Source organism: Pteropus medius, unplaced genomic scaffold, assembly GCF_902729225.1.
Source record: "Pteropus medius unplaced genomic scaffold, Ma_sr-lr_union100, whole genome shotgun sequence".
Lineage (NCBI taxonomy): Eukaryota > Metazoa > Chordata > Mammalia > Chiroptera > Pteropodidae > Pteropus > Pteropus medius.
The window spans coordinates 14401529-14415964 of record NW_024355205.1 but is presented as its reverse complement, the minus strand read 5'-3'; positions in this window follow the sequence as shown (position 1 = coordinate 14415964).

Sequence of the window (14436 nt, the reverse complement as noted above, 5' to 3'; positions counted from 1 at the left end):
TCAGGAACTGGGTCCTAGGGAATCTGCATTTTATGAAGCACTCTAGCTTTCTTGTTCCACAGGATGAGTGAGGAGTATGCCCTTCTGTTACTAATCCATCCTGCTGTATCTGGCCTCTCCAAACCCAGCCCCTGTGGAACCCTTCAGCATCCGAGAAGAGGTACTAGGTGGGTACTAGACATATCAGGGAGATTACTTCTTAAATTATATAAATGTCTAACCACTATGTTGTACACCTGAAACTAATATAAAATAATATTGAACGTCTATTGTAATTTAAAAAATAAAAGCAATGTAATTAAAAAAAGAAAAAAGAAAAAGAGATTTCTCTCTCCAGGACACATACTGAGGAAATGGCATATGAACAATGAGTGGGGGGCCATCTGCAAGCCAAGAAGAGAGAGCTCACAAGAACCCAGTCATGCTGGCACCCTGATCTCAGACTTCAGGCTCCAGAACTGAGAAAATCAATGTCTCTTGTTTAAGTAAAAAAAAAGAAAAGAATGTAAAGTTTTAACTCTCTGGGGCCTATACTAGCCCGTGCTTCTCTCCTCATATTAGGAAACAGAGGATGCTGTCCTTGGAGGTTATAATAACCAAGTGAGTAAAACTCTTGGAGAGCCAATTTTAAATTCCCAAGTGTACTAGCTATCTAGAATTTTTAGTGGACTTGATGAATCAGAGTAATGCAAAAAAGCGGGACCTCCAGGCCCAGGGTTTTATAGTACCTATAAAACATATTTTACAGTTTCTGCTCAATTTTATGCTGTTAAGCTAAACATTTGACATCATATGGCACTTTAAGCACATTGATTTATGGTTAGTCAGCAATTGCATCTGTAATAAAAAGTCCAAAGTATGGGTTTTAAAAGTAATCTACTGTATTTATTATTGACATAAACAGTTACCTGCAGTCCATTTGTACATCATCTTAGATTTAACTCATGTATTAAAGATATTATGTTTCCCAGTCAACAAGGTCATCCCCAAGGTGAAAACCGTATATGGTTGAAAATGAAAAAGATCAAATGTGTAATGATATATATATTTCAAATAAATGATATATAGGATTTCATCTTTCTACATTCCTGATTAATAATCATATTCTGTTTATCTTATTTTTTACACTCACCTTCTCCCTGTCCCCAACTTTGGCAACCACTAATCTTTTCTTCATCTCTATAATTTAGTTATTTCAAGAATGTCATATAAATGGAATCCTACCATTTGTAACCTTTTGAGACTGGCTTATTTTCATTCACCATAATTCCCTTGAGGTCTGATTAGTTTTATGAAGATTGTCTCCTGCTTATTTCACCAGCATGGTTATAACTAAGATGGCATAATTCAATTAATTTAAGAACTACTTCAAATACAAACCAAAGTATGAGAATATAAATTCAAAATAATTTTATAACAGGGGAACATTATTTATGATTGAGTCCATGTTAATGAATGAGTAATGTTTATTTTTGGATGCTGTTGGAGCAATTTTGGACACAAATGCATCTAGTTCATCTAAGAGGTGGTTGGCAACATAATTAAAAAACATCTAATTTCATGAATGCTAATTTAAGAGATGTTTTAGTTAAACATTTGGAAAATTCTTTTTGCATTTACATAATATATATTTTTAAATATGCAAGCATTTATTGAGTTCATTCTGTGTATACACAATAAGCCTAAAAGTCATTGAAAAACAAAATTTGCTTGAGCCAAAGGCACAGTTTGGTATTGCCTTCCTTCGACTAGCCAGTGTGTTCCCTTGCTATTATTCTGAAGAGATTGTATGCTGGCTTATTTTTATTTTTATAAATAAACTGAAAGTTTGACAAAGCCTCTTTCTTTTCAAATGCCTCAGCAAAGGAAAGTCTGCAGTTTGGGGTAAGTTTATTTCAGGGACTATTAACAGGCCATGTCATGAGGGCCCCAAGACCACCCCCAGGTTCAGTGGCTCTCTAGAAGGACTTATAGGACTCAGCACAAGTAGTAGTCGTCGTTATAATTTATTACAGAGCAAGGACACAAAACAAACTCAGCAAAGGGAAAAGATGCATTGGGTGAAGTCTGGAGGAAAGAAGGTAAAAGCTTCTAAGAGTCATCTCCCAGGAGAGTCACACAGGACCCTCTGAACGCCACCAGCCTCGATCTGTGACAATATGTGTGAAATGTTGCTAACTGGAGAAGACCATTAGGGACTCAGCACCCAGGGTTTTCCTTGGGGGCTGATCACATAGCACTCTTCATCTAGCACATACACAAATTCCTGACTACCCCAAAGAAAGCAAACATTCAGCATAAACCACATCATTTGTATAGTTTGGCACAATGAGCCACATTTATCTGTTGATGGGTGAGAACCCTCCTGAAATCTAAGTTTCCAGATGCCAGCCAAAGACCAACCTTGCAAATTGGTGTTTTCAAGGATAGCAGCTTAGGCCTGCTACATGAACTTTTTCTATACATGCACACATTTAACATAATACCTATCATTTTGATCACCATCTCTCTGACTACTGTGTCTTAGAACACCGTTGTATAAGAGACAAGTGTCATTTATTGACTCCCAGCTAAATAATATGGCAGGGAAAATGAACAAGAAAGTGGCTAGGCAGACATACTTTCTCCTAACATGAGGAAAAACAATATACAATAACAAACAACAACAAAAGCCAACGCAAAAAACTAAGATTGAATATTATCTGAAAAATGGATTCGCATTCACTACTATTCTTATTTTTTTTAATTAAATTTATTGGGGTTGACATTGGTTAATAAAATTATATATATTGTGACTTGAAACATTGATAATGATGTATGGAGCATCCCAATTAATAAGGCATTTAAAATATTGTTTTTATTTCATTTTAAAAGCTCATTCTTTAAAATTTCTGAGTGTGTGTGTGTGTGTGTGTGTATGTGTTCATTACTATAGGTACTAGTACTGTGGTACATGTGTACATTTTGAAATTAAATAAATATGTATGTATTTTGGGGGTGTGCTCAAACTGTTTTACTAATAGGGTAGTCACTGCTTTGGGTCATAGAATTTTAAAACTGGAAGGAATCATATGGACCTAGTTAAATTTCCTAATTTTTTATTGGAGCATTGTTCATAATAGCCAAGATATGGAAACAACCTAAGAACTACTGATTGTTCATAATAGCCAAGATATGGAAACAACCTGTCAACAGATGCTTTGATAAGAAAATGTGGTGTGTTTACACAATGGCATATTATTCAGCCTTAAAAAAGAAGAAAATCCTATTTGCAACATGGATGAGCCTGAAGGACATGATGCTAAGTGAAATAAGCCAGACATAGAAAGACAAATATCACATGATTCTACTTACATGTGCGCTTATAAAAGGGACCCCAGAGAACTCCCTCACTCCTCCTGCCACATGAGGACACGGCGAGAAGACGTCAGTCTGTGAACCAGGAAGTGGGCCTCAGCAGACCAAATCTCCCAGTGCCTTGATTGTGGACTCGCCAGCCTCCAGAACTGTGAGAAATAAGTTTTTGTCACTTATAAAATACTCAGTCTGTGCTATTTTGTTATAGCAGCCCGAGTGGATTAAAGCAGGAATTAACAAGGAATTACTAGTGGTAACCAACTGAAATCCACCATTGTGAGCCAGCTGGGGCTCACAGGGACTAGAAGCCGAGACTCTTAATTCCCAGGACAGAGATCTAGCCATTATACCATGTTCTCAGTCCTTTTGGTTTGTGTATGGATCCAAAGCACTGTGAAAAAAGAGTGAAACATTAAGGAGTTTCAAAGTCAAGTGTGTTAAGCTTACAGCATAATTTCTGGCTAAGAGCCTCAGAGGAGGGGTAAGGCTAAGGATTAGTTTGGGTTAAAGTGGACGCTGAGACAAATATTTGAGGGCAAGAAATTCATTTGCGAGGTGCTGAGAAAAGAGTTAACATAGCAGGTCCGAGACTGCTATCCTTAGGCCTGCTTGCAAGGTTGGCCTTAGCTGGCATCTGGGAACTTAGATTTGGGGAGAGTTCTCATATTAAACACATATAAGAATGGCTTGCTGTGCTTAAACTGTATTCAAATAATGCGGCTTGTGCTAAATGCCTGCTTTCCTTTTGGGAGTCTGGGATTTGGGTACATGCCAGGTAGAGGGTGTCTGTGTGACCAGCTCCCGTTAAAGATTTTGAGCACCGTGTCTCTGTTGAGTTCCCCTGGTAGACAACATTTCACACATGCCGTCATGACTTGTTGCTGGGAGGATTAAGTGCACCCTGTGTGATTTACTGGGAGAGGACTCTTGGAAGCTTGTGCTTCCATGCACCCTTTCCCTGTGCTGATTTTGCTTTGTATCCTTTAGCTTTGTTAATAAATCATAACCATGAGTATGACTATATGCTGAGTTGTGTGAGTCCTCCTAGAGAACTGTCAAACCTGGGGGTGGTCTTTGAGACCTCCTCACACAGGAGGTGATTCCAGGAGACTATAAGAAGGGAAGAGATGATGGCCCTTAAAAGGATGCACTACCAAATAAGTTACCATAGTGGGCAATTGGAGAATTTTTCTCTGGGGAACTCAGAAAGAGTGTAGGACATGCACTTTAGAGTTATCCACTCAAGTGGTAACGGGGATGGGCTATTTAGCCACCAACTCCCAAGTTCTGTTAATTGGCTGGAACTCCTAGCCTACCCTATGCACAGGCCAAATGGGCTCTGGTGGCCACAGCCAGCCCTGAAGTAAAGAGCTGCAGTTGGAAGTTAAGCTTGAATGTACGGAAATGCTATATGTCTGCATACAGCAGGGATATGGTGGGGACTTCTGTCACAGCCCATAAAAAGCATGAAATCAAAGATGAACATAGGATGATTGCTCAGTCATTTCATGTGCCTTCCCTAGGAACACAGAGAGGATGAATTACTTATGCCTTATGCCACTAGGGAGCTTTTGTCTCCTAGGAAAGTCCTTGGTGAGCTGCAGCCTGGCTCAGTGCGCTCAAGCACAAGGGGGATTTTGCCTTATTTAAGCAAGGTAGAGATAGGGTCTTTCTTTTCCCCTCTCTGCCCTCGAGTCCTGCCTCAGTTTACTATTTTGTTTTACCTTTCTCTCCCACAGAAGGGACACCTAGTCTGAGCCTCTGGCTCTCTTCCCAGGGCATATGGCTCCTCCCTCAGGCTAGTACTGAGGGAGACTCTCTTTATCTGGGTATCGTGTGGGTCCACTGGAGCTGAACCACCTGCCTGCTCTTGGTAGAGTTTCTACAAGCCCAGGACTCTCTGTCTTACCTACTGTTTCCTCATTCTACCCTTTCCTACTTACATAACTAGAAATTCATCATCTGTAATATGAGGATATTAAAAGTACCTTCCTCATAGGGTTGCTATGAGAATTATGTCAGAGAATATCGGTAAAGAACTTAAAACAGGGCCTGGCGCACAGTGAGCACTCAATAGTGTTAACTATTATTACCTATGTATAATTAGTTGACAGATGTGTACTTACTAGAAGAAATAGAATGCCTAGATTGCTTCAACCTGCCCTTTGTAATGTATAAACAGACTAGAATGGCAATAGGAACTCTTAGCTGATTTTCACTTTCAGAAGTTCTAGGTAAAATACTATTTCTCTCAAACAGTTACAAGTGATTTACCTGTTCAGCTAGTAAAGGTTGCTAGGCAGACTTAGTGAAATTCTTGGTTAAGAAATAGAAGGTAATACAGTGGTAACTCTTTTAAGCTCACTTTCATTCTCTACTATCCATACAGTTTAATCTTCCCTTTTAAAAAATAGCTCAATATTTACAGAGCAGATTTGAAAATCTCTCTCTCCATAACTGCTTGTGGGGAAAACAGAGAGGTGATGGACAGAGAATTCAAAATGCTCAATTTAGAGACACAAAAGTCACAGGGCCTCACAAATACAAAGAGACAAGTCAGTCCTGTGATCATGAGAGATTAGAAACAAATTTTTAACAAACATAGTAGAAGGAAGAGGACATTCCTGGGAATTTCTTCATGAAGACTGCACTTCAGATGACCTTGGAACGAGAGCATAAGCAAGAACTTGGGACTTTCAGGCACTGGAACAAAGGCTATAAGACCCAATTAGGACTGAGCCAACAGATGATATTGTTTAGCAGAACATGTCAGTGCAGAGAGAGAAATTCAGAATAGAGATGATTTCTTGGCCACAGCTGCCTAAGGGTTGTCATAAGGAGAGATTTAACTGTTGATATCAGAACTCGATGTGTATCATTTGTCAGTTTAATCATGGTTATGTTTACTGAAAATTGAGCATTTTCTAGAATGGGGAGTTTGGCTCTTCTCAACTAATCTTTTGTGGTCTTTATTAAGACTCTAAGAACTGTTTTCGATGTATCTTAATTTGATTATCAGTTTTCTGCTGTACTATATTGATAAAATATCTGTTTAAAAATATCATCTATATGACGTTTAATTAATTTTGATAATAAATTGGCCTGCTAGTGATGACAAATAACACAGCTTTAATGTGTGAACTAAAACTTTTCTTTCTTTTTGATTTGAAAATTACTTGATTTTTTGAAGTAAACAACAATGACTATTAAAGGTCTACAGTTTAATGCCCTTGATTTGCTATGATTTCTCTTTCCCTTTAATCCACGAAATAATCATTGTAAGGATTTTCTGGTCCTTAAGATCATCCTTACTAATTTTTTTAAAAATGTACAAATGCTTTAGGAATTCATTTAAAGATCGGTTTCATGAAGGTAGTGTTAGGAGAGAAACTGCGAGAGCTAAGCTGTTTGCATTTCATGTTCGGAGACTGTTCTAGGTGAAGAAGCCGTTGCTCTTGGCTGGAGAGGGGTCCACAGAAGTTTAGGTAAAGCCTCCAATTAGTTCTATGACCTGTGTAGGACTCATTTTATTAATGACAAAAATACCACACTGAATATTCACATACATCAAGGTGCCACATGATCATGATTTTGTTTCCATTGATAATGAATTTTTTTCATGAATTTTGTTTTTAATTTAGCTAATTTTAGTTATCAGATCAAAGCTACCACACACTGTTTAAATTAGAACATGCTGAATTGGTTTTCTTTAGCCCTTTTAAAAGCTCCCTTCTGTTAAATATATTAGTTGTGTGTTTTTCAAAAAAGATTTATCCCTTGAAAACTTTTGACTAGTTTATGTAATGAGCACATGGAATGGATTTGAAAAGAGAGTCATTGTCCTAAAATATATGAACTGAGAGGGTTGTGCTGCAATCTATCCCTTAAAGTAGCACTTGAGTGACATCCACTGGCCAAGCAGCTTTAGTGGCTCTGTGAGAAAGAGCGTACCTCTAATGAGTGACAGAGGAAGACATTCGGAGACAGATATTCTAAAGAGTGAATACATCTATCCAAAAGTAAATGACTTCTATCTTTAAAAATTTATATACACTATTGGATACATTCTTCATGGTATTTTTGTAAATCTATGCCACATGTGTCAATCTTGATTGGCAAAGATTCAAAAGCTTGACAATGTACTCTCTTGGAGAGATTGTAAGAAAATAGGTATTTTCTTTATGCAAAATGTTACCACCCCTCTAAAGGGAAATTTGGCAGTATCTAACAAAACCATATATGCATTTATCCTTTGACCCAACAGTTGCATATTAGACTGAAAACAAACATCCAACGATATAAAAATACACACAAGATTATTTATTACAACATGATTTATAATTATAAAATAGTGAAAACTTACTATTTAGTTAATATAAGAGAGTGGTTGAATAAACTATGGTACATACACTAAATACAATGCTATGCAGGTATATAAAAAAGAATGAATAAAGTCTATATGAACTAATATGGAACACCTTTCAGGATATGTCATTAGGCAGAGAGAAACAACTTTAATAACTTTTAGCAATGCTGTTTTTTACCTAAATCAGGAGATTATTTAAATTTTTAGTACTAGAAATTTGTGGTGAATCAGGAATGGTAGAGATGTATGAGGAGGGCATTTCAAACTAGGTGTGATACCTGTTTTTGCCTTCCACTGGCCAGCTCTCCTTACATACTCACTAATGCAATCTATTTGGAGCAGATCACTTAGATGATAGATAGGTAGGTAGATAGATCAATAATCTGAAACACATAATAAAAATGTGTGTCTGGGTTTAGGTGCATGAATTGACCCACACATTGACTCTGCCATGCTGTAGTATTCACAGACAAATCATGCTTGAGTAGCTGACAGCAGGTGGACCAGAATCTAGCAAGTTTTCAGCCCAATGTTTTACACTGATCTATTTTACATGGGTGTGCGTTGATTTAAATTTCAGGCTTAGAGTAGGGAAGAACTTATTATTTCTCAAACTGTATCTGCCCCGCCTCTGTAGAGGTATGCTCATATATCCCTTTCTACTATTGTTCTTCCAACAGGCTGGCTATTTTTATTTTTCCTTATCCTTTTTTCTTTTATCACTTTAAATTTTAAATATATTGTTGTATAATTTTGTTACAGAACTTATTTTATAGATTTACTTCTTCTATTAAGCTGTGGGTTTCTTAATATTTTCCTCTAAAAAAAAGCCACCTATGCTACGGGAACTAGGCGCTGGAGAGGCTGTGCGTGCATCAGCCAAAGCTCTGGAGCGAGTACAGAACTGGAAGCAAAATCTATCCTGCCTGAGATGTTTCTCCTGTGCCATCTCCTGATGAAGCTTAACATCATGCCAGCTGGCCAAGGAAACATTTAAAAATTCTCATAGACTGAGGTGAAAAGGATGAACTTGCATCTGAGACAATAAATCCATAACCTACATTTTTCATTTGTTAATATTATATATTCAGACTGGACTTCCTTGAAAACGTATCACTGAGAGAAATATTAATGAATGAGCAACACCCTTTACCTGAGTTCCAGAGTTAAGAGGTGAAGGAAGTGCTTTCTTCACACTGTGGACTGTCAAAGGCAAGGTACCAGGAGAAATGTGTGAGAGACACAGATTCTCAGGTCATGGATGGTAGTGTCAATATATATATATGTATGTATGTGTGTCTGTCTGTCTGTCTATCTATCTATCTATCTATCTATCTATCTATCTATCTATCTATCTATCATCTATCTATAGCAGTTAAAGAATGATTAGTAGATAAATTAGGCAGGCTTCCCCAGACCTCGTAGTGGATGCCTTCCTATTATTTGGGCCTATAGTTTTGCTAATTCAATTCCAAAACATAAGAGCAATCTTACACTACTAAAGCACTTTTTTCTTTTAAAACTGGTACTTTATTTAAATAAGAACATACAAAATTTTCATTCCTGTGGTTATATAAACTTGACCAGAGACTATAAAATAATTTTTATGGGTTGTTATATGGAAAAAAAAGACTTAAATTCTAGTTCTATAATTCAAATCAATATATCATTTTTGCCAGACTTCCAAAGCTTTTCTTTGTATATCTTTCATGTAGAGTTGGATGAAGCTGATGTGGCAATTGATGTGGTTTTGTATCTTTCTAAGCCTTTGCATATGATGTTGCCTTTACCTGAAATACCCTCAGTTCCCCTCCCCCATCCCTCCTCCTCTCCAGTCTTTGAGATCAAATTCACTATTACTGCTTCTGGGCTCCCAAGCAGAATCCGACTCACCTCTCTCTTGTCCCACTTAGAAACTCACCCTGCTGGTGGGGAGAGGTGGGCGTGAAGGCAGACCAGGGAGGGAAAGAAGGCACTGAAGAGGACTATGAGGTTTCTAGCTTGGCTTCTGCATAGGATGGAGATAAGGAGGATGTTTTGACCCACACAGCCCACAGGAGGAGTGGAAAGAAGTAAAGGCACATGAAGGCTGAATCTAGAACTTAGATTTTTTGACAGAACCCTAACCTCTTTTCTGTCTTCAGGGCTAATTTTGCTCCAGAGGCTTAGGCCATCCCCACACCAGTGAAATCAGCTGGTCAATCCAGTGGCCGTGTGTTCCAGCTGATAAAGTCGATACATATACCTTGAGTCATTCTCATTTTTCCATTGCCTGGTAATTATAGAATAAGTACAATTTGCTTGACTAATAATAGGTCAATGCCTTTGGAATGAGTACGTTTATTGTGTAGGCGGGAATGGGTTTTTCCGTGACAGTAAGCTTTCCTTGTTATACTACTTACTGGTACAACTCTCTCCTGATTTAAGGGACTCACCCATTCACTTAAGCATTTTTCAAACTGGGCCCTGTACTAGGCGTTTGTACTAGGTACAAAGATGCGTGAGGTTCTCAGGACATCAAAGTCTATGGACATAATTTCAGACTTAGAGAAAAATTGTAAGACTAGTACAAAGAATACTCAGATGTCTTAAATGTTAATGCTACCGTAATTGTTTTCTTTCTCTCTCTGTAGACATATATGCATATATATGTCTGTTCATACATACCTACACACTTTCATGAATCATTTAAGAGTAACTTGCATATACTGACTTCTAAATATTGGTATTTTCTAAAATGAAGTATTTTCTCTTTTATAACCACAGTACAATAGTCAAAATCAGGAAATGAATAGCGATACAGTACACATTATCTAATCATAGATCTTATTTGATTTTGTCAACCATCCTAATAATATTTCTTATGGCTAAAGAAATCTTGAATCATGTGTTGCATTCAGTGGCCATGTCTCTTTAGTCTCCCTTAATCAGAAACAGTTCTTTGTGACACTGACTTCTTTGAGGAGTAGAGGCCACTTATTTTGTAAAATGTCCCTCAATTTGGGTTTGTCTGTGTTTCTTCATGATTAAGTTTAGATATGAGCTTTTGGTTGTTATACCACAAAGTTTTGTTCATTTCAGTGCATGATATCAGGAGGCACATGATGTCAGTTTGTCTCAATACCAGTAATATAAACTTTGATCATTTGGTTAAAGTGGTGTGTGCCAGGTTTCTGTATTATTTTTCTCTTTATAATTAGTGTCTTGTGAAGAGATACTTTGAGATTACGCACACGTCTTATCATTCTTCAAACTTTTACCCACTAACTTCAGCAACCATTGATGATGCTTGCCTGAATCAATTATTATGGTGGCTGCCAAATGGTGATGTTCTACTTCCCTAATTCCTTCTACATTTGTTAGTTGGCTTTACACTGTAAGGAAAAGCTTTTCCCTTCTCCCCTGTTTGTTGGTTTAGTATTTATCCCAGGTCCAAGTCAAGAATGTGCACTATCTCCACTACTGTGTAACTTTAAACTTGAAGTATTAGCTAGTGCAGTTAGACAAATGATGTCAAACCCCTTTGCCTCCCACATGCACCTATCCTTGAAATATATGCTTCCCCAAAGCCCTATGTAGGATCAACATCCTGCTCTGCTTAGAGAGATTGTACCTACCAGCATACTTCTCCATTACTAGAGTAACAATAAATCCAGTTTTGTGGGGGTTTTTTAGTTAAGATATTGGATGGTTGTCTCATCATCTTTTAACAAATCAAACACCAAATCTAACTAAATGGATCATTCCGTTTGCTATGTGGGCAACATATATAGAAATGCAACAGAGGAAGAAGAGGACCCAGTGGAGGCTGTTGAAAATCTTGTGTGGGAAGCAGACCTATGGAGTTATCCAAAAAAAAAAAAAAAAAAAAAAAAAAGGGATACATTTGACGCTAAAATACTATATGGAAAAGTATACCATAAACATAGTCAAAAGAAGTATTGTCAACTCATACCACTGACAAAGAGCCAGTTTCATCAATAAGAGAAAGCTAGTAAGTGATTTGAAAAAATGAACAAAATCTATAAAGAGAATTCCTAGAAAATATAAGTTGACATTAATCATATAAAAAGAAGTTCAAATTGAGATCACACTATGATAGCCATTTTTTACTTATTAGATTTACGAAGACCAAAAATCTGATAATAAGTGCGATGAGGGATGGTGTAGGAAACAGGCTCTTCCCTGCATTGCTGGTGGGAGTGTAAATTGGTACAACTTTCGATGAGAATAGTTTGATACTGACAGAGTTTTAAAAGTATACCTATTTGACCTGGAAATTCTACTCTTAGTCATTTATCCTATAGGTAAAGTCATCATGTGTGAAATGATCATTGTCTAGGCAATTCACTACAGTACTGTGCATAGTAGTTTGTATACAGTAGTTTTGAAAATAGTATATATTATATAGACATACTATTATAATACATACTGTATGGTAGTATATATAGTAGTTTGGAAACAAATGTTTATCAATAGGGGACTTGCCAAATAAAGTATAATACATCCATACAACAGAATCGTTTGCATCTGTCAAAAAAATTGAAGACATTCTCTAGGCTATTTTGTTGTGTTGAAAGAAAAAAAAAATTGCATGGGATAGCTCTGAAAGGATATAAAATAATCTAGGAAGGGCGATTACTTCCCAAGAGTTCTGGGGATACGGAGACAGAAACGACTTGTTTTAAACTCTAGTCTCTTTGGTACTGTTTGAATGTTATACTAGGTGTATGAATTTCTCATTAAAAATAAGCAAAATATAAAAAAAATAGAGTCTGTTACAGTTGTCCAGCTGATACCAGTGAGTTAAGAACAGTAATGGTGGAGAGCATGCACAGACTCAGGATAAGTTTTTGGAGGAAAGCTGACATTACAACTTCAACGGTGGAGTAGATGTGGGTGATGAGGTAAGCCATTAAGAATGACTGCTAGGCTCCTGGCTAGCAGCAGGTGGAGAGATGTGCTATTTACTTTGCTGGGGAGCATTTAGGGAGGAACAAGGATAGCATGCGTGAGAGAACTCGATTTTGTTTTGAATGTGTTAGATTTGAAATGCCTATTAGTCATCCATGTGGAGATATCAGCTAGGCAGAACAAGAATTTTAATTGCTCAAGAAAGGAATTTGGAATGGAGGTATTTTGGAGGCATCAGCATATAAATCAGCATTGATAAATAGAATTATAATTTAAGCCACATATATAATTAAAAATTTTTTAGTAGCCTCATTAAAATAAAAGCAGGTGAAATTTATTTTAATATATCCTATTTGGCCCAATATATGGAAATATTAACTTTAAATAGGTAATCAGTATAAAAATTAACAAGATATTTTACATTCTGTTTTTTCATACAATGTCTCTTAAACCTCGTGTGTATTTTACACTATGGCACATCTCAATTGGGACAAGCCACGTTTCAAGTGCTCGACAGCCACACATGGTGCTGGCTACCTATTGGACAATAGAGATAGCAATGATATTTAAAGGAATGAGACTGGATGAGTGGAAGAGAGCCCAGGACTGGGCCTTGGAGCTCTTAAACATTTAGAGTTCAAGTAGAAGAGAGGCTGAGGAATGAGACAGGAAATGACAGAGCCGAGTGAACTAGGAGGAAAATAAGGCAAGTGTAGTGCTAAGAAGGCCAAGAAAGAGAGCTCTGCTCTTTGATGCTGAGAAGTCCATAAGATGGGGACAGAGGAGTGACCACATAATTGAAAGATGGGGTTGTTACTCATCTTGATAAGACAAGTTTCACTAGACTGGGGGTGCTTCCTTTGGAGCTGAAGAGAGAGTGGGAGGTGGAACGCAGAGAAGTCATGTACGGACATCTCCAAGGCAACACGTTCCAAACTGATCTATCTCCCCAACTCTCTTCTCTTCTTGTATTCTGATCTCTACTGGGGGCCAAAGCTAGAAATCTGGGAGACATTCTCAAATCCTTCCTTTCTTTCAGACCTCATAAGCTATTATCTTCATTTCAGCTCAATACTTATTCTGTCTTCTTTGCTTCATATTTCTTCAATATGCCCTTGCCACCTCCAATCTTCCTAATATCTAATAATCTTTTTGGTTATTCAACTTCTGTCCTTGTCATCCTAAAAATTCTGTTGGCAAAGCCTGGAGACACCTAGAAAGTGGGGGACAGGTTGTATTGCCAGACGAATTTTTAAAAACACGAATCTTTCATTCCTGCTGCTCTGCTCAAGATCCTTGCATGAGTCCTCAAGGAACAGGTTTAGTGTTTTCTCTACTCATCAGTTCCTTCACTCTCATTCCCAGATCAATGTAAACACATACACATCCAGTTGTTTCAAACCTGCGTCTTTATGACCCCTCTTCGCCGCCCCCCTAAATAACCTTCTCAAACAGAACCACGACTAGCTCATTCTTACTCATCCTAGTTTAGGTATCAACTTGAGGAACTTCAATGCTCCCCATCCTCTCTGCTGCCACTTTTCTCCAAGGCTGGTTAAACTATTCACCCATTCTCCCTTTTCCAAATGTCTTCCCCAGGCATTTCTATAGTATTCAGTGCTTATTTCTGTCGCTATTCTCACATTCATCCACTCATCATTTTTTTCTTAAATTATCAGTTCCTGTCGATCTCTCCAACTAAACTGTGAACTCTGAGGTCAGAGAGCTTATGCAGTGGTGCTCAATCAAGTCTGTGAGTATTATTAACAGAAACCTAAGAGAGTGCGGAAAACAACGTT